The sequence below is a fragment of the Tamandua tetradactyla genome, chromosome 2 (assembly GCF_023851605.1).
Source record: "Tamandua tetradactyla isolate mTamTet1 chromosome 2, mTamTet1.pri, whole genome shotgun sequence".
Lineage (NCBI taxonomy): Eukaryota > Metazoa > Chordata > Mammalia > Pilosa > Myrmecophagidae > Tamandua > Tamandua tetradactyla.
The window spans coordinates 119,052,922-119,074,769 of record NC_135328.1 but is presented as its reverse complement, the minus strand read 5'-3'; the positions used below and the strand labels follow the sequence as shown (position 1 = coordinate 119,074,769).

The following is a 21,848-nucleotide window of genomic DNA, read 5'->3' as shown; positions in this document are numbered from 1 at the left end:
CGGCTTGGGAGAGTGCCGGTCCTAATTGCCCAGCTGGCCCAAAACGCCAAGCGTGACCGGAGGGCCCCGCTATCCAACGTTCCCAGTCAGACTGGGGAGCCACGTGCGTGGAGGGGACCCCAGTTGCCAGCCGCCCCGGCCGGGAAAACGCGCGCCCCTCGGGTATCTCACCGCAGCAGATTCTCCCTGCCCGTTCAGCTGTTCCAGAATGGGGTACTCTGTCTTTTTGGTCTCTGTCGTGACTCCGGGAGCTGTTTCGTATTGTTTCTGTTTCTCTAGTTGCTTTTCTGGAGGAGGAACTAAGACCCGCGCGTCTTACTAAGCCGCCATCTTCTCCGGAAGTCCCTTTCCAATTTTGATGCCTTGTATTTCTTTTTCTTGTCTAATTGCTCTGGCTAGAACCTCCAACACAATGTTGAATAATAGTGGTGATAGTGGACATCCTTGTCTTGTTCCTGATCTTAGGGGGAACGTTTTCAATTTTTCCCCATTAAGGATGGTATTAGCTGTGGGTTTTTCATATATTCCCTCTATCATTTTAAGGAAGTTCCCTTGTATTCCTATCCTTTGAAGTGTTTTCAACAGGAAAGGGTGTTGAATCTTGTCAAATGCCTTCTCTGCATCAATTGAGATGATCATGTGATTTTTCTGCTTTAATTTGTTGATATGGTGTATTACATTAATTGATTTTCTTATGTTGAACCATCCTTGCATACCTGGGATGAATCCTACTTGGTCATGATGAATAATTCTTTTAATGTGTTGTTGGATACGATTTGCTAGAATTTTATTGAGGATTTTTGCATCAATATTCATTAGAGAGATCGGCCTGTAGTTTTCTTTTCTTGTAATATCTTTGCCTGGTTTTGGTATGAGGGTAATGTTGGCTTCATAGAATGAGTTAGGTAGTTTTCCCTCCACTTCGATTTTTTTGAAGAGTTTGAGGAGAGTTGGTACTAATTCTTTCTGGAATGTTTGATAGAATTCAGATGTGAAGCCGTCTGGTCCTGGACTTTTCTTTTTAGGAAGCTTTTGAATGACTGCTTCGATTTCTTTACTTGTGATTGGTTTGTTGAGATCATCTATCTCTTCTTGAGTCAGAGTTGGTTGTTCATGTCTTTCCAGGAACCCATCCATTTCCTCTAAATTGTTGTATTTATTAGCGTAAAGTTGTTCATAGTATCCTGTTATTACCTCCTTTATTTCTGTGAGGTCAGTAGTTATGTCTCCTCTTCCATTTCTGATCTTATTTATTTGCATCCTCTCTCTTCTTCTTTTTGTCAATCTTGCTAAGGGCCCATCAATCTTATTGATTTTCTCATAGAACCAACTTCTGGCCTTATTGATTTTCTCTATTGTTTTCATGTTTTCAATTTCATTTATTTGTGCTCTAATCTTTGTTATTTCTTTCCTTTTGCTTGCTTTGGGGTTAGCTTGCTGTTCTTTCTCCAGTTCTTCCAAATGGATAGTTAATTCCTGAATTTTTGCCTTTTCTTCTTTTCTGATATAGGCATTTAGAGCAATAAATTTCCCTCTTAGCACTGCCTTTGCTGCATCCCATAAGTTTTGATATGTTGTGTTTTCATTTTCATTCGCCTCGAGGTATTTGCTAATTTCTCTAGCAATTTCTTCTTTGACCCACTCGTTGTTTAGGAGTGTGTTGTTGAGCCTCCACGTATTTGTGAATTTTCTGGCACTCTGCCTATTATTGATTTCCAACATCATTCCTTTATGGTCCGAGAAAGTGTTGTGTAAGATTTCAATCTTTTTAAATTTGTTAAGACTTGCTTTGTGACCCAGCATATGGTCTATCTTTGAGAATGATCCATGAGCACTTGAGAAAAAGGTGTATCCTGCTGTTGTGGGATGTAATGTCCTATAAATGTCTATAAGTCTAGTTCATTTATAGTAATATTCAGATTCTCTATTTCTTTGTTGATCTTCTGTCTAGATGTTCTGTCCCTTGATGAGAGTGGTGAGTTGAAGTCTCCAACTATCATAGTATATGAGTCTATTTCCCTTTTCAGTGTTTGCAGTGTATTCCTCACGTATTTTGGGGCATTCTGGTTCGGTGCGTAAATATTTATGATTGTTATGTCTTCTTGTTTAATTGTTCCTTTTATTAGTATATAGTGTCCTTCTTTGTCTCTTTTAACTGCTTTACATTTGAAGTCTAATTTGTTGGATATTAGTATAGCCACTCCTGCTCTTTTCTGGTTGTTATTTGCATGAAATATCTTTTCCCAACCTTTCACTTTCAACCTATGTTTATCTTTGGGTCTAAGATGTGTTTCCTGTAGACAGCATATAGAAGGATCCTGTTTTTTAATCCATTCTGCCAATCTATGTCTTTTGATTGGGGAATTCAGTCCATTGACATTTAGTGTTATTACTGTTTGGATAATATTTTCCTCTAACATTTTGCCTTTTGTATTATATATATCATATCTGATTTTCCTTCTTTCTACACTCTTTTCCATATCTCTCTCTTCTGTCTTTTTGTATCTGACTCTAATGCTCCCTTTAGTATTTCTTGCAGAGCTGGTCTCTTGGTCACGAATTCTTTCAGTGACTTTTTGTCTGAGAATGTTTTAATTTCTCCCTCATTTTTGAAGGATAATTTTGCTGGATATAGGAGTCTTGGTTGGCAGTTTTTCTCTTTTAGTATTTTAAATATATCATCCCACTGTCTTCTAGCTTCCATGGTTTCTGCTGAGAAATCTACACATAGTCTTATTGGGTTTCCCTTGTATGTGATGGATTGTTTTTCTTTTGCTGCTTTCAAGATCCTCTCTTTCTCTTTGACCTCTGACATTCTAACTAGTAAGTGTCTTGGAGAACGCCTATTTGGGTCTAATCTCTTTGGGGTGCGCTGCACTTCTTGGATCTGTAATTTTAGGTCTTTCATAAGAGTTGGGAAATTTTCAGTGAAAATTTCTTCCATTAGTTTTTCTCCTCCTTTTCCCTTCTCTTCTCCTTCTGGGACACCCACAACACGTATATTTGTGCGGTTCATATTGTCCTTGAGTTCCCTGATACCCTGTTCAAATTTCTCCATTCTTTTCCCTATAGTTTCTGTTTCTTTTTGGAATTCAGATGTTCCATCCTCCAAATCACTAATTCTATCTTCTGTCTCTTTAAATCTATCATTGTAACTATCCATTATTTTTTCTATGTTTGCTACTTTATCCTTCACTTCCATAAGTTCTGCGATTTGTTTTTTCAGTTTTTCTATTTCTTCTTTATGTTCAGCCCATGTCCTCTTCATGTCCTCCCTCAATTTATCGATTTCATTTTTGAAGAGGTTTTCCATTTCTGTTCGTATATTCAGGATTAGTTGTCTCAGCTCTTGTGTCTCATTTGAGCTATTGGTTTGTTCCTTTGACTGGGCCATATTCTCAATCTTTTGAGCGTGGACAGTTATCTTCTGCTGCTGGCGTCTGGGCATTTATTCAGATTTCTCTGGGTGTTGGACCCAGCAAGGTTGTAAGATTTTTCTGTGAAATCTCTGGGATCTGTTTTTCTTATCTTGCCCAGTACGTGGCGCACGTGGCACACGTTTGTCTCAAGTGTTTGGAATGGGTCTCCCCCCGTCACCGATCTCCGTGGCCTGGGGCTTTCGTATCCAAATCTCTCCGTTGGTTCAGGGGCCGCGCGTGGTGGGGGCGTCAGCTGCCGCGGCTTGAGGGGACCCTGTGGCTGGTTGCGGGCCACAGCGGGCCTGGGGGATTCCCCACCGGACCAGGAAGCCTCCCGTGGGGGGGGGGCTTCCGCGGCTTGGATAGCCCTCCTATCTGAGACTCGTATCCGCGGACTCGAAGCAGAGACTCGAAGCCGCCCGCAAAAGAGGGGTGCCACCTGCCTCGGCTTGGGAAACTTGCTTCTCCAATACTCTCAGCCGGCCCGGAAAGGGGGGAGGGAGTAGCTCGGACCACCGCAGCTGCCGCTGATCGGGAGATCGCACGCCGCTCGGGGGTCTCACTGCAGCCGAGTCTCGCAGTCAGTCTAGCCAGCCCAGACTTTGGATAGCCCTCTGATCCGGGACTCATAGCTGCGGACTTAAAGCCGAGACTCGAAGCCGCCCGCAAAAGAAGGGCGCCGCCTGCCTCGGCTTGGGGAACTTACTTCTCCGATACTCTCAGCCGGCCCGGGAAGGAGGGAGGGATTAGCTCGGACCGCCGCAGCTGCGGCCGCTCGGGGGGTCTCGCCGCAGCCACGTCTCGCAATCAGACTTGCCAGCCCAGACTTTGGATAGCCCTCTGATCCGAGACTTGTAGTCGCGGACTCGAAGCCGCCCGCAAAAGTGTGGCGCCGGCCGCCTTGGCTGGGAAGCTTGTCTCTCCGAGTCTCTCAGCCAGCCCCGGAAGGAGGGAGGGATTAGCTCGGACCGCTGCAGCTGCGGCTGCTCGGGAAATCGCCCGCCGCTCGGGGATCTCACTCACCGCAGCTGAGTTTCGCAGTCAGACTAGCCAGCCCAGACTTGGTTACGCTGTGTGTCCATTCCCTGCTGTAGCCCCGGGAGTTGTTTTGTACTGTTTCTGTTCACCTATTAGTTGATTTGGAGTCGGAGGAACTAAGACGCATGTACCTTACTAAGACGCCATCTTGGATCTCCTCTAATATTATTTTAAAAGAAAACTTTTAAGCATTTTCAGGATTTGTATGATTTTGTCAACTTTCACAATGGTTCAAAAATATGAAATGGCTGGTATTGAACATAGTGTTCTTTACATTTTCTCAGAAGATGAAACCAAAAATTATTCTAAGAGGGTATTGTTTTCTGAATACTCATTATTTAAGGCAAGCAAAAGTCATCAAAAGAAAAAGAGAAAAGATGCTACATGATCTGGCATATTGAGAAAAGTTGATAAATGAAGGACAAAATTAATGAGGGTGATGAAGACATGAGAGGAGCTTCAAAAGAAAATTAACTATTCATTGAAGGATTAATATAAGCTTCTTGAGAAATTTGATGATGTCCCTAAATTTTTTTGCGAAACTACCTGTGCTATAAAAATCAGTTATGCAGGACGGTGTCTTCTACTAGACTGCAAAGATGAATGCTTGATTTATTCTTTACCTGTTCTATGATTTGATGCTTAGTTGAAATTATAACCTGAATTTTGTTTACAGTATGATAATGTTTCATATTTTAAAATTTCATGTTTTAAGATAAATTCCCAATTAAACCTTTTTTTCACCATTTCTTTGAATTTCTAATTTCCACTTGAAATTGGCTCACTTTTAGACCTTTTTCCAGTACTGATTATCTTCTGTTAATTAAAACCTGCACTACTTGCAAAGAGCTGCACACCTTCACCAGCTTCTCACTTGGATCTGAAGACTTAATTCTCTCTTAACCATTAGAAAATAAACAGTGTGCTTGTCACATGTGTAATAAGGGTGAGGGTGAAAAGTCACCTTACAGGTTTGTTAATAATTCATATTTACACTGTCACCTTTTCCCCAACCCTGGCAGGAATTGGTGAAGCTCCTATGTAAAAGCTATCATTCGCTATAGTAATGCATCTAAATGCAGCTGTGGATTCTTCCCCTCCTCCCAGTCTCCCAGGCTTTTCCCCCTGGTGTCCTCCACTGGCCCCCATGATATCCCCTGAATGAGAGGAAGTTGTGTTACTTTTAAAAAGTATCATTTAATATTTTTAATGCAGATGTCTCTATTGCACAACTTTATATGGGTGATGAGAAATCCAATTCCACCAAGGATTGTTAATTTACTATCCTTTGTCTTTTTTCTAATATAGCAAACATGTTAGGCTGTACACCAAGTGCTTCATATACTTTAAATGACTCCCTTAATCCTCAGATTTTCCCTATGAGGTAAGTACTGCTGTTATCAACTCCACTTTTTTAGATGTGGAAACCAGGGCACACAGAGGTTAAGTAATTGAACCAAGTTTATGGCAGAGTTGGGATTTGAACCCAGTAAGTTTCTGGATCCAGAGTCTGCTTAACTCTCATGCTTTACTGCCTCACCATCTGTTGTGCTGCCTTAGTCTAAAATCATCTTCTATAACTAGATGGTGCAACCCTGACTCAGGCCTCCTGCTCTGTATAACATGCTGGCAATCATCAATCCAGCTGAAAAGAAATTTCAGATGTCGCAATGATGCTTCAAGATGGAGATTCTGGTTCAACTGTAGTTTTTCTAATTTCTTAGAGGAACCATCTGGCTGAAGGCTTTTCTGTGTCCCAAAGCTCTAAATCCTGGCCTCTTCAATGTCTCCATTCTCCAAAAGAACATGGAATGGAGACCAGTGGGATAGCTGGTTGCTCCAAAGGAGCTTGGTTCCTTGGCTCTCGTTACCTTCCTGAGACACTGCACTGTCGACACCCGATTCTTTGCTTTTTTTGTGTGCACACTCTTAATTGGACCCATGAGCTTTAATCATTCTGTTTTATTATCTCTGTGCTCATTTAGTTTTACTGATGTACAACACTATTGCTTTTTAAATTGCCCAGCCTTTATTGTTTTATTTTTATTACATAAACAATTTATTTCATTTAGTTTTTTTCCCATTTCTTTGACTTTAAAATTAAAATTATGCCTTTGCTTTATTATATCTTATTTTTTACATCTCTTCCGTCATTTTTCTTTCACTATTCATCTCTTTTTTCTTGACATTTTGTCTTTTTTGTATGCTATTTAGGTAATTCTGTTGATTTTAAAAATTTTTTATTTTTTATCCAACTTCTACAAATGGTAAACATGGAGCCCAATCACAAGAGGAATGGCAGGGGAACTCTCTTTGCCCGAAATGAAGGAAGATAAACTTTCTTCTTGAGTTAAGTTAATTACAGTAATGATTTCAACCTTCATAGCACATTAAAAGAAAAAAGATCTGATGTAGTTCTGATGATTCTGAACAATCTGTACCTTAAATCTTTTCTACTTTTTACTATAAAATAATCAAGTTTTCTCCTCTTTTAAGTTTTCAACTCTAAATTCAATATTGTGATTTCATTTTGAACTTTTTTGGGGGGAGATACACTCATCTTCCTGGTAACCTCTTATTTTTATATAATTTCAAACTTAGAGAAAAGTAGCAAAAATATTACAAAGGACTCCTGTAATCCTTCAACCAGGATCACCAATTATTTCTATTTTGCCTCATTTGCTTTATCATTCTTCTTCTCATGCCATATAAACACACATATTTTTTCTTTGAATAATTTGAGAACGATTTGTATCCATCATGCTTCTCTATGCCTAAACAGTCCAGTCTTTATTTCATAAGAAAAAGGGCATTCTCTTATATAACCATAATACGTGATCAAAATCAATAAAGTTAACCTTGATTTAACAATATTATTAAATTCAAAGCCCATGTTCAAATTTTGATCATTGTTCTAATGATGTCTTTTCTGGCTATCCATACTCCCCGCCCCAATCTAGGATCTAGTATAGGATCAGACTTTATATTTAGTTGCTATTTCTCCTTTAATCTGAGACAATTCTTCAGTCATTCTTTATGTTTCATGATTTTGATATTTATTAAGAGTACAAGCCAATTTTTGGTAGAATGTCCCTCAGTTTGGACTTGTCTGATGTTTTCTCATGATTAAATTAAAGTTACAGGTTTGGGGCAGGAATGCCATGGAAATGATGTTATATTCTTTTGGTGCATCATATCAGGAGGCACAAAATATTGGTCTGTCTCATTATTTGTGAGGTTAATGTTGATCAGTTGGTTAAGATTATTCTGTATTTTGAAGATACAGGATGAAAGAGCTTGGCTTGGAGAAAGAGATTCAAAACTTTTATTGCTTATTGTGAATTGTTTTAACCTTGCTTCAACTGACACAAGTCACTTCAAGATCATAGGAAAGGTGAAACAAAACGATTTGCATGGTTACTACCATGAATTTTACTCTTGATATCTCAGAAAAAAATTTGCATTTTCTTTAATTGCTTTGAAGGTCTCAGATAACCATTAAAATTCAAAATTCATTGTCATGGTCAGGGACATGTGTCAACTTGGCCAAATTGTGGTACCTGTTTATCTGGTTGGGCAAGTGCTGGCCTCTCTGTTGCAATGAGGACATTTCATAGAATTAAATCATGATCATGTCAGCTGCATCCACAGTTGATTCCATTTGTAATCAGCCAAAGGGGAGTGTCTTCTACAATGAGTGGTGCTTAATCTAATCACAGGAAGCCTTTTAAGGAGGATTCAGAAGAGCCTGTCTCTTCTTCGCTTCCACCGGTGTGCCTCTCCTGTGGAGTTCATGCAGACCCTCCATGGGAGTCATCAGCTTCCACAGCCTACCCTGCATTCCCACGGTCACATGAGACACTTTTATAAATTTTATATTTGCGAGTATTTCCCGTTGATTTTGTTTCTCTAGAGCACCCTAACTAACACATCCATAAAACAGAGCAATCCGTACTACTACAGACCAAAATTCTATTCTTTACCATCCCCCAAGCCCCAAGAGCATTCTCTGCATTGGCCATTTTTAGTATTTCAGACATGCTTATGCACAAACTTTTTATGAAGATGGATAAATTCTTTCCTCTTCTGTCCACTTCATACCTCCTCACTCATCAGCAACATGCTGACTCTATTTCATTTAGCATGCTCCTTTGCTTCATCTTTTGCATTGTGGGCTCAGAACTGCTGTACCCAAGCCAAAGCGCCTTTTTACCACAAGCTCATTTATCAAGGTGGTTGTGGGAGTCAGGAAACTGAGGAATCAAGAACAATTTCTTCATTCAAAAAGTAACTTGTGGGGGTGCAAGCATGGTTCAATGGTAGAATTCTCACCTGCCATGTGGGAGACCCAGGTTCAATTCCCAGTCCACCCATTTCCCCCCCAAACAAACAAACAAGCAAAACAAACAAACAAAAAGAAAAAATTCAACAAATGGTGCTGCAATAACGGGATACTCACATGGAAAAAAAATGAAATGTGACCCCGCCATACAGCATACAAAAAAAAAAGAGTAACTTGCCCAAGGACACACAGCTAATAAGTGTCAGGGCTGGTTTTCCTACAGAGTTATGTCAGAGTAAAATCAGTTTTCTAAACACTATCTACCCTGAAGCTATCCCCGATCCATTCCCAGTTTCACTGTGGACATCACTGCAAGAGCTTGGCCCAGCCTTGAGACACATTTAAGAACGGGGTACTTCGTGGCTTTTTTTTTTCCTACTCTCACCAGACCGGGGTAGAGCAGCCCTGCCATTCTCAGCTAAAAGTGGGGTTAATTCTCTCCAACTTCAAAACATGCCAAACGTGAAAACCTGCCCCCACCCCTCTGTCCATCAGTCACACCCACCCATCCAAACCTTCAGAGGTAATAGAGGGGTATAGTAGGGCAAAGGGGAAGGTGATGCTTTGGCCATTTCTTTTCTCTCCTTTCCCCATGTCTGGCAGCTGGAATATCTTTTGGGAGGCCCCAGAAAGTGGCCAAGATGGGAATTGGCCTTTGCCTACCTAAGCAACTAAGTAGTATTAAATATCCAAATAAGATTTCTTCAAAGGAGGCACAGCAGTATGTTCAAAATGAAATACTAGAATCCTATGTTAACCCTTTTAAAAATAATTTTCGCTAAACTGGTTCACCTTGCAATGAGTCAGTTTTGAGAGGTTTCTCCCCATGGACAGCCTTCCCAGTTCTTCCCTCTAGGAGCAGTGGAGGGAAGAGCTGGGTTTCAATTGAACTTATTATCCCAGGACGGTTTGTACCAACGAGGTGCTGATTTTGTTAATTTCTCCCCAAATAATACACATAGAGCTCATTAACCAAACAGGTCCTGTCTGGGACCAAAAACTCCAATAGGAATAAAGCATCTCCCTCCTTCCCAGGATTTTAAAAAAAAGCAAACCCTTTTCTAACCCAACAAATCCTTCTGGATTTACTGAAGGGGAAAAAAGTGACCAAGAAAAGGCTTGGCCTGTCGTGCTAATGTCACCTAATGTGCCAATTGGTAGCTGAGCTCTTGTGATTACGTAATTATAGGTTTCTTCTGACCTTGATCCATCTCCCCAAAGAATGGAATGATATGTCTCAGGGTGTCTATTCTTTCTGCCAAAGTAAATAGAGATTCTTTAGATGCCAGGCCTTGATTTGAATGTCTTTTAAACTCTATACATTTTGTAGGAGGAGACCTAGTTAGTGTGGTATAAAAATAACTGCATGAAAAAATCAGAGTGCCTGGTTTAAATTTTCTACTCTGTCACTTTTCAGCTGTAGTATTTGGGACCTATAAAATGGAGATAATAACATCTAACTTATAAACCTGTGAGTATTAAATGAATGTATGTAAAGTATCTGACGTTCAACAAACTTCAGTTTATTGAAACATTTTCATCACTGAACTCAAGTGCATATGTGTTTTGACAATACTATTGCCAAAATTGCATTTACCACAATTTTAAATTATGGGAATTACTTCCCCATGAGTCATCCCTAGATGTTAGATGTATGAATCGGTGAAGAAAATATCTGGTTAATCATATTTATAAACTTCATATCAACTCCTCTTACCCCTTTACCCTATTTCTCTGCTCTTTTGGTAGCAAAACTTCATAAGTCAGGGTGTCTCCACCCATTAATTCCCATTTTTTCTTGGCATTGTGCATCAGTTTGAGAACATTCATGGCGATGATGTCATCAAATGTTGCTTCTACCCTTTCTCTCTCCTCCATCTGGAGCATGAGTAAGGGCTTCTGTTTCTATAATCTTTTTTTTTTTTTTTTGCATTTCATTATTTATTTAGATATTTAAGCTCTTGCACTAAGTTTTTACAAGCTGGTGAACACTGACAAATTATTTCTCCCATAGAACTATAACCACACATTCCCAGACAGTATAAATATATGGTTGAACTAACATTAATACACATCACCATTTATCAGTTATATAATAAAACAAATGATCAGTCATCCAAATATTAAGTTACACAGCTCAGAAGGCATATACAATATTAGATGACTGCTGAATCGTTAACAGAAACCTACTTCTTTTTTGCAAGAGAGGTTACGAAGAGAAGGAAAAAAAATCACACTTCAAACAAAAATAATAGTTGGTTAACAACTTCCAATTGATGCAGAAAAAAATTACAAGAATTTCAGAAATTTTGATTCAGTTATTGTACCTATCCTAACAAAGCATCTGTACGTTTTAAGAAGAATTTGCTAAGTTAAAGAGCATATTCTACATGTTCTGCAGAAGACAAAAGCAACATTTTACTAAACATATTTAATAGGCCCCTCCCATTTATTTGTCAGGCCCTCAGGCTAAGTTGCACCCCAAGTGCAAACATTAAATTAATTGTAAGGCGTTTTTTTTTTTTTGTCTGGAGACATTAAAGACATGTGCTTCTGTACAATGTAGATTTTTCTCTAATATTACAAAATGAGATTTGTAGATAGTCATTAAATAATCACAGTAAGACTTGGTAAAAATTCAACAAAATTCAATGGCTGTGCAAACCTGATGTATCCTGGTGCGAATGTGGGAGGTGTAAACATAAATTGAACAGGCAAATAACCATATAGGATCTACTTTTGATGTTTGAAATGACTAAGGGAATAAACCACATAAGGTCTAGATTGCTCATAATTCCTGGGATTTTAAGTTCTGAATGACACTAAAAATATACAAGTATTGTGTTGGGTATTTTGGCACCTAATCTCTCTAACCGTCTTGTATATTGATAAAATTCTGGGATGGAAAGAGATTTAAAGAAGACATCACTCTGCATGATTTCAAGAAAGGTCAATTGTTACAAATGATAAGCCCATTTTAAATGCTGACCAGCAAGAATCTTTTGCTGTGTCCGAATAGAATGACTGTTACCCAAACTTGTAGCATGGTAAAACGGCTTTTCAATACTAACAAAGCTCTGTTAGACTTATTCATCAACATATTGGCTAATATGTACAAAAAATTAGGTCCTTCCTCTCTTAAGTTCCACTTCTAAGGCAATAGTATCAGGCAACCCAGTTTTACGGAACACAACTTGTTTCTGTGATTATTGGAGTCTTTGAAGCACAGCCATATTTTAGGATGATACTTCTCCAAATATAAAAGTTGCTTGCTGTTAAAAGGTCCACACCACTTTTGTCTTAAGAACTGTACTCAATCTTCATATTTCATTCCACATTCGATCAGTGCTAGGTAACAAGCACTGGAGCTCTCCCAAGACCTGCAACACAATGAACAGCAATGCAGCAGTCACAAAACTTGATTTTTTCAAGACTTAACCAATCGTAAACAATGGTCGGATGGTGGGGCACCATCATCAAAAGGCCCATCAAGAGCATGGATGCCTTCTTTCTCCACAAGAGTAGTATGGTAAATTGTTTCATATTCTCTTACTATTGTGGTAACTCCATACATCTTAAGTTCCTCTACACATTTACTTAAGTTTGCATTGGTTGGATTGCATGTAATAAGAAATCTCATGTTCTTGTCTTCCACAAACTTCCATAGGAGCTGGGCAGTTCATTTGAAACACTCAATAGGGTTATGAAAGAATTGTAAAAATCAACTACAGAAATGATGTAAGGAAACTAAAGTCTACTTCAATATGCTACACTTGAAATTCTCAGTGCTTCTGAAACTGGGAGTAATGGGAAATGAACCTAACGAGAAGGCGCAATACCTCAATCCAGTAATAGTGAGGCGGTATAAACAAGTGCACTGAGGTTTACCCCATTCAGGTCAGAACTCTTGTAAAATACTCTGTGGATTTCAATTCAACACTTCCCTGTCCAGGTTAACCACTCTTAGGGGTGTTTCTTTTTTTTTATTTATTTTTATTTATTTATTTATTTTTATTTTAAAACTTTATTTCTGCAAAGCCAGTCGAGGCGTTGGAGGGAGAGGGTAAGTTATTGTTGCATATCTGGGAACAGCAAGCACTTAGTTGGAGAAAACAGGGACTTAGAACAGTTGAATCAAAGGCAGTACACTGCTACTGTATTAACAATGGTGTTCTTTCTTAAGCAACATTTCTTCCCTAATAGCTACAATATGATACAGACAGTACGCAACAGCTCACTTGAAAGTGCTAGAATCAGAAGGTAAAGAATGCCATATGCCATCCCACTTATATTTCCTACTATACAATGCCTTTTGGGCGCTTGATAAGTCAAGCATTCGTGTAGCATTAACATTCAATAGAAAACCTCTCATACTTTGGGTTTAAGAACTTTGCCCCTCCAGTTCCGATGCTGTGACATCTGACTCTTCATCATTGTAAATATTTTCAGCCATTTGCCATATTTGCATGATGTTATCTTCAGAGACTGAGCAAATAACCCAAGGCTCGATGGGGTTCCAACTGAAATCTGATATCTTGGCAGTATGTCCTCCATGAATGAACAGGAGTTCTGGAGGCCCATCTTCGGCATCTTCTGCTGATTGCTCTTCTCCAATTTCACTTAAATCCCACACATTGAGACGGCGATCAGTACCACTTGAAGCCAAAATAGTTTCATTATGCGGAGACCAGTGGACCTGGAAAATTTCATCTTTATGAGATTCAAAGGTGTGGAGCTTTAATTTTAAATCGCGCAGATCCCATAAAGCTACAGTCTTATCCGCAGAGCCAGTCGCTAGAATGAACTCGCTGTAAGGACTGAATGACAGACAGTTAACCTCGGCTGTGTGAGCGTCTACCAAGTGGCTTGGCTTGGAGGTGGTATTGGACCTGGTGTCCCATATCATAAGTTTCTGATCATCAGCAACAGATCCAAACAGTGACTCATGGAGCAGATGCCAAGCCACATCTTCTGCAACAGCGGAGTGGCCAGTAAAGATTGCTTTAGCATCCACAATTTTGCCTTCCTTTGGTCCTGCATTTATATCCCACAAACAGACAGTATGGTCGTCAGATGCACTTAGGAGATGTCCACTCAAATTAGAATTCCAGGAAAGACCATAGCCTTCCTTTTGGTGACCTCTTAATCTAAGATCAGGATTACATTCTCCATTTGGGTCTGGCTTAGCAGGGTGCTTTGTATAGTCAAAAACCAACACGTCAGAAGATGGTGTTTTTGTAGCAATAATGTGAGGATTCTGTGGCATGTAACGAGCACGGTTTACTTCTCCTTCATGGTTAATTTTAATCTCACATTCAATTTTTCCTGTTACAGAACCAAAGCCACCAAATTCACCCTTGTCACTCTCACAATGGGAAGCATCAAACTGTGCATCATCGTTCGGAATATGTACACGAGCCACCACCAAATGGTTCTGCTCATCAGATGTGTGAGTCCCCAGCACTAGCCAATGAAGAGCATAATCCTTTCCTTCTGGTTTAGTCACTTCAGGAAGCCACTGTACGGTAAGACTCGGCCACTGAAGAGCATGGGTCATAACCAGGTCATATAGAAATGGTGTATTCTTCTTCCAGATTTTATATTCTTCGTTGATGACACGCTCCTCCACAGTATCTTCTAACATCTCTTTACTCGCCATCTGGCGTCGGGTCGTTCGCCCCTCGCCGCCGTCTCGGACTCCCCTCGCTAGTCGAGAGCAGCCCAACCGCAGGCGCTCCTGCCTTTCCCAGGAGCGTCACGCACTTATAGCTGCCGAAGCCTGAGCTCCGTTGCTGCCTGCGTGCTCCCCCAGATGCCGCGTCCTTCTTTCCTGCCTCCTCCCCTCTCGCGGGTACCGAGGTCTGTGCTGCTCTTCTCCAGGGGTGTTTTCTTGATGTAGTAATGAATTTCTACAGTTCGCTTGTCCGCACAGAGGCAGAGCTGTGCCTGGCAGTCATCTCCACTGCCCTTCAGAAACGCTATAAATGTGTGAACAAGAACACCTCAGAACTGAGGAATATGTTTACTCGTTGAAAACTGTGGCCTACTCATACAGCTGGTCTCCAGGCCGTGGCGGTGGTGGCAGCTACAAGGCAGGAGGTGGCGGTGGTCACTGCGGGGCAGCTGCACCAGGCTTTACCATGCAGTGAGCGGCTCCTCTACAATCTTTTTGTAGAGTGATTTTTCCCAAGCTCTAGGCTGGGATGCGAGTAAGGCGGTGGTCCTCAAACTTGAGCCTGCATCAGAATCACCTGATTCCGGGGTCCCACCTTCCAGAGTTTCTAATTAAGTCTGACATGAAGCCCAAGAATTTGTAGTTCTAACTGGTTCCCAGGTGAGGCCAATGATACCGGGTTCAGGGTTCTGAGAACCACTGGAATAAGTACGAGTTAGCAGGCCCTGTCACTCTCATCTAGCTTTATCAGTAATCTGTTGACTCTATTGTTTTATTTCTGAAATGATTGAGAATCTAGGCAAGAAGGAAAGATCCCAAAAGCTCAAAAGCTCGATTGCTGACATTTATACTACTGAGCATGTGCCAGTCGATGTCCTAAGCGTCTGATATGTTTTAATTCATTAAATCCTCACCAAAGTCCTACCATCACTTTTTAAAATTTTTTACTGGGAAATATCCTCACAGGTTCAGTCCAACCATATTATACAATCAATGGCTCACAATAGCAGCACATAGTTGAGTATTCTTCACCATGATTATTTTTGGACCATTTGCATTACTCCAGAAAAAGAAATAAAAAGAAAAAAAAAAAGAACTCATATATCCCATACCCCTTCCACCTCCCTCTCATTTCTTTTTTTCAAATAAAAGAAATTAAGGCACTAAAACATTAAGTGATTTGCTCAGGTCACACAGTCATGGAGGCAGGTTTCAAACAAAGGCAGCATAATTTCAGAACTATGGTTTTAATCACTAGGACTAGGCTATCTCATGTGTGGAAATGTGAAGGTCAGCATAGTATTTGGGATTTCCATGCAATAAAACTGCGATCTGTTTTTACCCTTAGTGTGGCACAGACTGCTCTCTCAAGGCTGTCTCAGACAACCACATAAGCAGCTACAGATAAATGCCATAGACTAAAATCCTCTAAGGATATCATACTATTGGACAAACATCAGCAAAGCAACTTGTAAGTTTAGATTTCTTTTATTAATGATATGCTAAAGTTCTCATTCTACAAACATTTATTGAACACTATTATTTGCCATGTATTATTTGCCAATTGAGAAATAGGTGGGCAGTGAGGTAGAGAAAGGACTATATATCAGTTACCTTTATCATGCTAAAGCCAATTTTGGAGAATGTGGCTTATAGATGCAGACAAGTGTGCTCTACAATTAGAGATTTACTCCCTCAATGACAGGTGGAGCTGGTTCACTGCAGCCCTCACTCATGGGGACAGACCTTCACCCCTACCTCCACTCCCCAGCTTCCTGAATAGCCACTTCCCCTGCTGCCCTCTCAGCTGGAAGTCATATCTCCCTGGGGTAGTTTGAAATTGTAAGTACTCCAGAAAAAGGTTTTCCTAAATTTAAACCATTACTGTGGGTATGGACCCATTGTAAGTAGGACTTTTTGGTGAGGCTACTTCAGTTAAGGAGTGACCTACCATACTCATGATGGATCTTAATCATCTTACTGGAGTCCTTTATAAATGGGATGAATACAGAGGAATACAGAGAGAGAGCGAGAGAGAGAGAGCGAGAGAGAGAAGCAAGAAGCTGAAATCAATGAAACCCAAAAGAGAAGGGAGAGACCAGCAGCTGCTATCGTGTGTCTCATCATGTGGCAGAGGAGTCCAAGGTCACCAGTAGTGGTCTTTGGGAAGAAAGCATGTTCTTGATAATCCTTGATTTGGATATTTGCATGGCCTCAAGACTGTCAGTTTATAAGCTAGTAAATTCCCATTGTTAAAAGCCAATCCATTTCATAGTATCTGCTCTCAGCAGCCTAGGAAACTAAAACTAAAACTATATGCCTCAGAAGCTAGATGTGAGTTAAACTAGATGTGAGTTAGATGTCCTCCTAGATCATTGTCTTTTCCAAGCCATCTCCCCTCCTTATTTCTTAAAAACAAAAACAAAAAGCTTAACTCCTTTGAAGCCCCTCTCCTTACTACCCTTTCCCAGGTTCCTTTTTGCTGTCATTTGTTCATGTCATTCACCTTTTATTAACTAAGCATTTTAGCACTGGATTTACTGTATTCATCCCACTCTTTAAACATCATCCTTGGGACCTTGACATCCATGTGGATGACCCAATCATCCATTGCCTTGTCCTCTCCCTCCCTGACCTCCTCACTTAGAGTGGTGGTTTTCTCTACCTCACCTTAGCTACCCTCTCCCATGGCTACCCTGTAGATCATTTCATGATCAATATCTCCACCATCCTCAAATGTCTGCTTTATGGATCATACTCTGATAACCACCTTTTCTCTTTCCACCTTACCTCACTGCCATCAAAGGCTAGGGAAAAGCACACTGAGAGGCATCTCTCTCCTCATGAGAAGACATAAGGTGGGGCTGGAGAGCAAAAGAAAATCCCCCAAATGTTGGCTGGGCTATAAAGAATACAAATTCTTGCCAGTGTTTAAAAGCCAAGATCCAATTAAAGAAGTCTTCATTCTACTTTCAAAACACTTAAAGACAGAGGTAAATCAAATATTGATAGAGCTGCAACAAAGCCCAGACGATACAGCTTAATTGTCAAAGATTCTCTCTCTAGTGGCATAACAGAGGAATTTTCCCTCTTATTTACTGAAAAACTTCTGACTCGGGGGGTGGAGGTTTATAGCAAATCAAAAAAAAATAAAAATAAAAAAATCACATCCTTGAAGGAGATGGCTTTGATCTGGAACTGGTAGCAGTAGGAGACAATTACTATCGCCTACTTGAGGGTACTCTTGTCCACATTTGTCATTAAAAATAATGCTGAAATTGAGGGGTTAAGGGAAGACTATGATGGTAATGTAATTTTTTTTTTTTAAGAACAACTCAGCAAAATAAAATTCTGGTTTACTGTTGGACAACATTGTTTCACACATACATCAAACAGGCCAAAAAAGTAAACAGCAACTTCACAGACCAAAAAAAAGGAAAAAAAAAAGAAACCTTTATCTTTGGCCTTTTTAACCATCTCATACAAGCCAACTACTTATAGTACAGCTAAGTACATACACAAAAAAAGTTACTGGAATGCTCGGAATAAGACTGTTTTTTTTTGTTTGTTTTTGCTATTTTTACAAGTTTTTTTTCTCCTTTGAGATTATAATGAACATGGTCACACCACAAGTAAAGTCAGAAGTAGGACAGAGAAGGCTGGTTTGGTCATCAGAGATCATTAAAAATGGCTGACCCCTAACAATATGTACAAAAATATAAAATGTAAATAAAAAATACAAACAAATTTTCCTTTTTAAAGTACTTTTAAGGAAAAAAAAGCAGGGCCTTGGAAGTTTGGGTTCTTTTCTCCTCCCCGGTTGCAAATTCACGCTGTGGTTTTGTTTGGGCGGTGCAGAGCGCGTGTCCTCCGCGGGTGGCGCTGTCCGCGGTGGCTGGACCTCTCTACTCCAAGGTCACCACGGTAAGATTCTGAGACGGGAAGTGGAGGGTGAATAGGTCACGGCGGCCTCTTTTTTAAGTTTAATGTTTCCTTTTTTGCTGTCTAGTCATCCTCATCGGTCTTCTGCCTCTTGGTGTCCATATCATCATCCTCATCGTCTTCAGCTGCCCGTTTGCCCGTAGCTGCCTCAGCCTCCTCATCGTCATCTCCTTCCTCTTCCTCACCATCTCCTTCTTCCTCCTTCTCCTCTTCCTCCCCCACCTTCTTCCCCTTCTCCATCTACCTCCTTATCAGCCTCCTGTTCCCCGTTTTCCTCGTTAGCATTCCCATTAGCAGGTGCATCTCTTCCGTTCTCTGCCTCCTCCCCAACTTCCTTTTTCTCCTTTGAGTCCTTGGTGGTGATTTCGGAGGTGGCATCCACGGCCGCGTCTGACATGCTGGGGCACGCCGGGGATCCCATGCAACGGATTGAAAAGAAAGCGAGAGTGCGGGGCCTCTGGCTATAAACCTGCCGGTGTCCGGTGGCAGGGAGCCGGACTGGGAACAATGCAAAAATGGCTTTTCCGAGCAGCCAGTGGGGGGTAGTGTAATTTTTAAAATCTTAGTTATATTAAGTGTGACATCCGCTGCTGCTGGAGAGAAGAGTGTCAACAGCAGCCCCATGGTAGCTCAACAGGAGAAACTTGAAGGCTCTGTAGAATCTGCAAATCTCCCAAATCAAGTATACAGAAAATTCAGGAGAAGAGGGTTTGAATTCACTTACCGTAGTAGGTTAATCTGGATGGGAAAAGTCAACATTAATAAACTCATTCTTCCTCACAGATTTGTATTCTTCAGAGTATCCAGGTCCTTACCAGAGAATAGAAAAGACTGTACAAGTTGGAACAATCCAGAGTTTTCATCAAAGGAGGTGATGTTCCGTTGCTGCTAATAGTTGATACCCCAGGATTTGGAGGTGCGGTGGATAATGGCAATAAGTTGGCAGCCTGTCATCAATTTCATTGATAGTAAATTTGAATATACTAATTACAGAATCTTGAGTGAACAGGACCGATGCCTGACAACAGGGTGCAGTGCTGTTTATAGTTCATTGCTCCTTCAGGACACGGACGTAAACCGTTGGGTATTGAGTTCATGAAGCAGGTACATGAAAAAGTGAGTATCATCCCACTTATTGGTATGCAGACACTCTCACACCAGAGGAGTGCCCACAGTTTAAAAAATAGATACTGAAGACAATAGAACATAAAATTAAAAGATATGAATTTCCAGAAACAGGTGATGAAGAAGAAGATAAGCTTGTTAAAATAGATAAAGGACTATTTCCTCCTTGCTGTAGTGGGTAGTACTACTACCATTGAAATTAATGGTAGAAGGGTGAGCGGAAGGCAGTATCCTTGGGGTGTTGCTCAAGTTGGAAATGGTGAATGTTGTGATTTTACAATTCTAAGAAATATGTGGATAAGAACACAAATTCAGGACTTGAAAGATGTCACTAATAATGTGTGCTCTGAGAACTACAGAAGCAGGAAACTGGCAGCTCTTACTTTAAAAGGAGTTGAGGACAACAAGAATAAAAGGCAGCTTACTAAGAGCCCTCCGGCACGGATGGAGAAAGAAAGAAGGAAGCCTGTGGCCAAGATGAAGATGATGGAGATGGAGCAGGTGTTTGAGATGAAGGTCAAAGAAAAAATCCAGAAGCTGAAGGATTTTGAAGTTGAGCTTCAGTGGCCCCATGAGCAAATGAAAAAGAATTTGGAAGCACAGCACAAAGAATTAAAGGGAAAACATCCTCAGTTTGAGGATACGAAAGCAAACTAGGAAGCTCAGCAACATATATTAGAACAACAGAACTCTACAAGAACCTTGGAAAAGAACATGAAAAAGGGGAAGATCTTTTAAACCCTCTATTGACCACAAGGTACACATTGGTTACCAATAACTAATATATATTGGACATCAGTGTTCGTTAGATCTGTTTGACCAATTTGTACCAGTTTTATCCATAACAATGGATGTAACAGCATGACAAAACTTACTATTTTGTTGTTGTGCCTGATGGAGATTAAGATGCCCTGAATTGTCTAGGGTTGATGTGTACTTAGAAAGTAACAGCTCTATACCTTTCCTACTTTTATTTTTTCCTATTTTTTTAAACAGATGTCTTCAATTTAATGTAAGAGAACATTTGGCTGTTGTACAGTTATGTTTTGGTGGTTTGATCATTTACAGGATATTCTGAAATAAAAGGACTCTGGAAGGTTTTCACTGAGGATACTTTGCCATAATATGATGGAAACTATGCTTCTCTGTGAAAATTATAATGTGTAAGTTCCATTCAATGCAGCATATACGATAATTAATTTAGTCTAACACAGTTGACCCTATTTTTGACACTTCCATTGTTTAAAAATACACATAGAAAAAAACTATGTGCCTACACTGCACCTAGTGTTCTTTTATAACAACCTTTTTGTTTGTTTGTTTGTTTTGGATTCTTTAAATATATACTATTCTCTAGCCAGAATCTCATTACTGCTTCATTTTTGTAATATTTTTATTGATATATATTATATATTCACATACCATGTTATCATCCAAAGTGTACAGTCAGTGATTCACAATATCATCATATAGTTGTGCATTTATCATCATAATCTACTCTTTTTGTGTGAAAAATAACATATATATACAAAAAAAGCAATACATTTCAAAGCACATCACAACAATTAGCTGTAGAACAGATTTCAGAGTTGGTATGGGTTACAATTCCACAATTTTAGGTTTTTACTTCTAACTGCTCTAAGATATTGGAGACTAAAAGAAATATCAATACAATGATTCAGTGATTATACTCATTTGTTGAACCCTACCTTTTCTGTATAACTCCACCATCACTTTTGATCTTTCTCTTCACTCCTTAGGGGAATCTGGGCTATGCCCATTCTAGCTTTTTCATATTGGAAGGGGCTGTCAATAATATGGGGTAGGGAGATGGAACTAGCTGATGTTCTGAAGAGGCTGGTCCGTCTGCATTTCAGGACTCTTCTGGTCCAGAGACCCATCTGGAGGTTGTAGATGTGAATATATAATATATATCATGCACTAGGATGGAACCTTTGTAGAATCTTATATAATGCCCAGGGTGTTCTTTAGGTTAGGCAGGAATGGATTTGGTTGGGGTTTGGCAAGTTGCGATAGGTAGCAATGTTTAACTGAAGCTTGTGTAAGAGTGATCTCAAGAGTAGCCTCTCGACTCTATTTGAACTCTTTCAACCACTGATACCTTATCTGTTACACTTCTTTTCTCCCATAATAACATTTAATTTAGATATCTTCCCTATAATGGCCCTGCTAAGATAACAGTATAGTATCTTTCCTATGGTAGAAACCAACAAGAAACTTTCCCTTAACTCCACTTTTATACTTTAATGTAAGTACAGGGGGGAAATGCATTTATAAATCATTTCTA

The 21,848-nt window shown here is 40.0% G+C and overlaps 3 pseudogenes; 1 reads left to right on the top strand and 2 right to left on the bottom strand.

The window, feature by feature from the left end:
* Positions 1–12,824: 12,824 nt before the first annotated feature.
* On the bottom strand, positions 12,825–14,644 carry LOC143661848 (histone-binding protein RBBP7 pseudogene; annotated as a pseudogene).
* Positions 14,645–18,427: 3,783 nt separating this feature from the next.
* Positions 18,428–18,812, bottom strand: LOC143661832 (prothymosin alpha pseudogene; annotated as a pseudogene).
* A 174-nt stretch (positions 18,813–18,986) lies between these two features.
* LOC143661816 (septin-7 pseudogene) lies at positions 18,987–20,278 on the top strand (annotated as a pseudogene).
* The last annotated feature ends 1,570 nt before the right edge of the window (positions 20,279–21,848 follow it).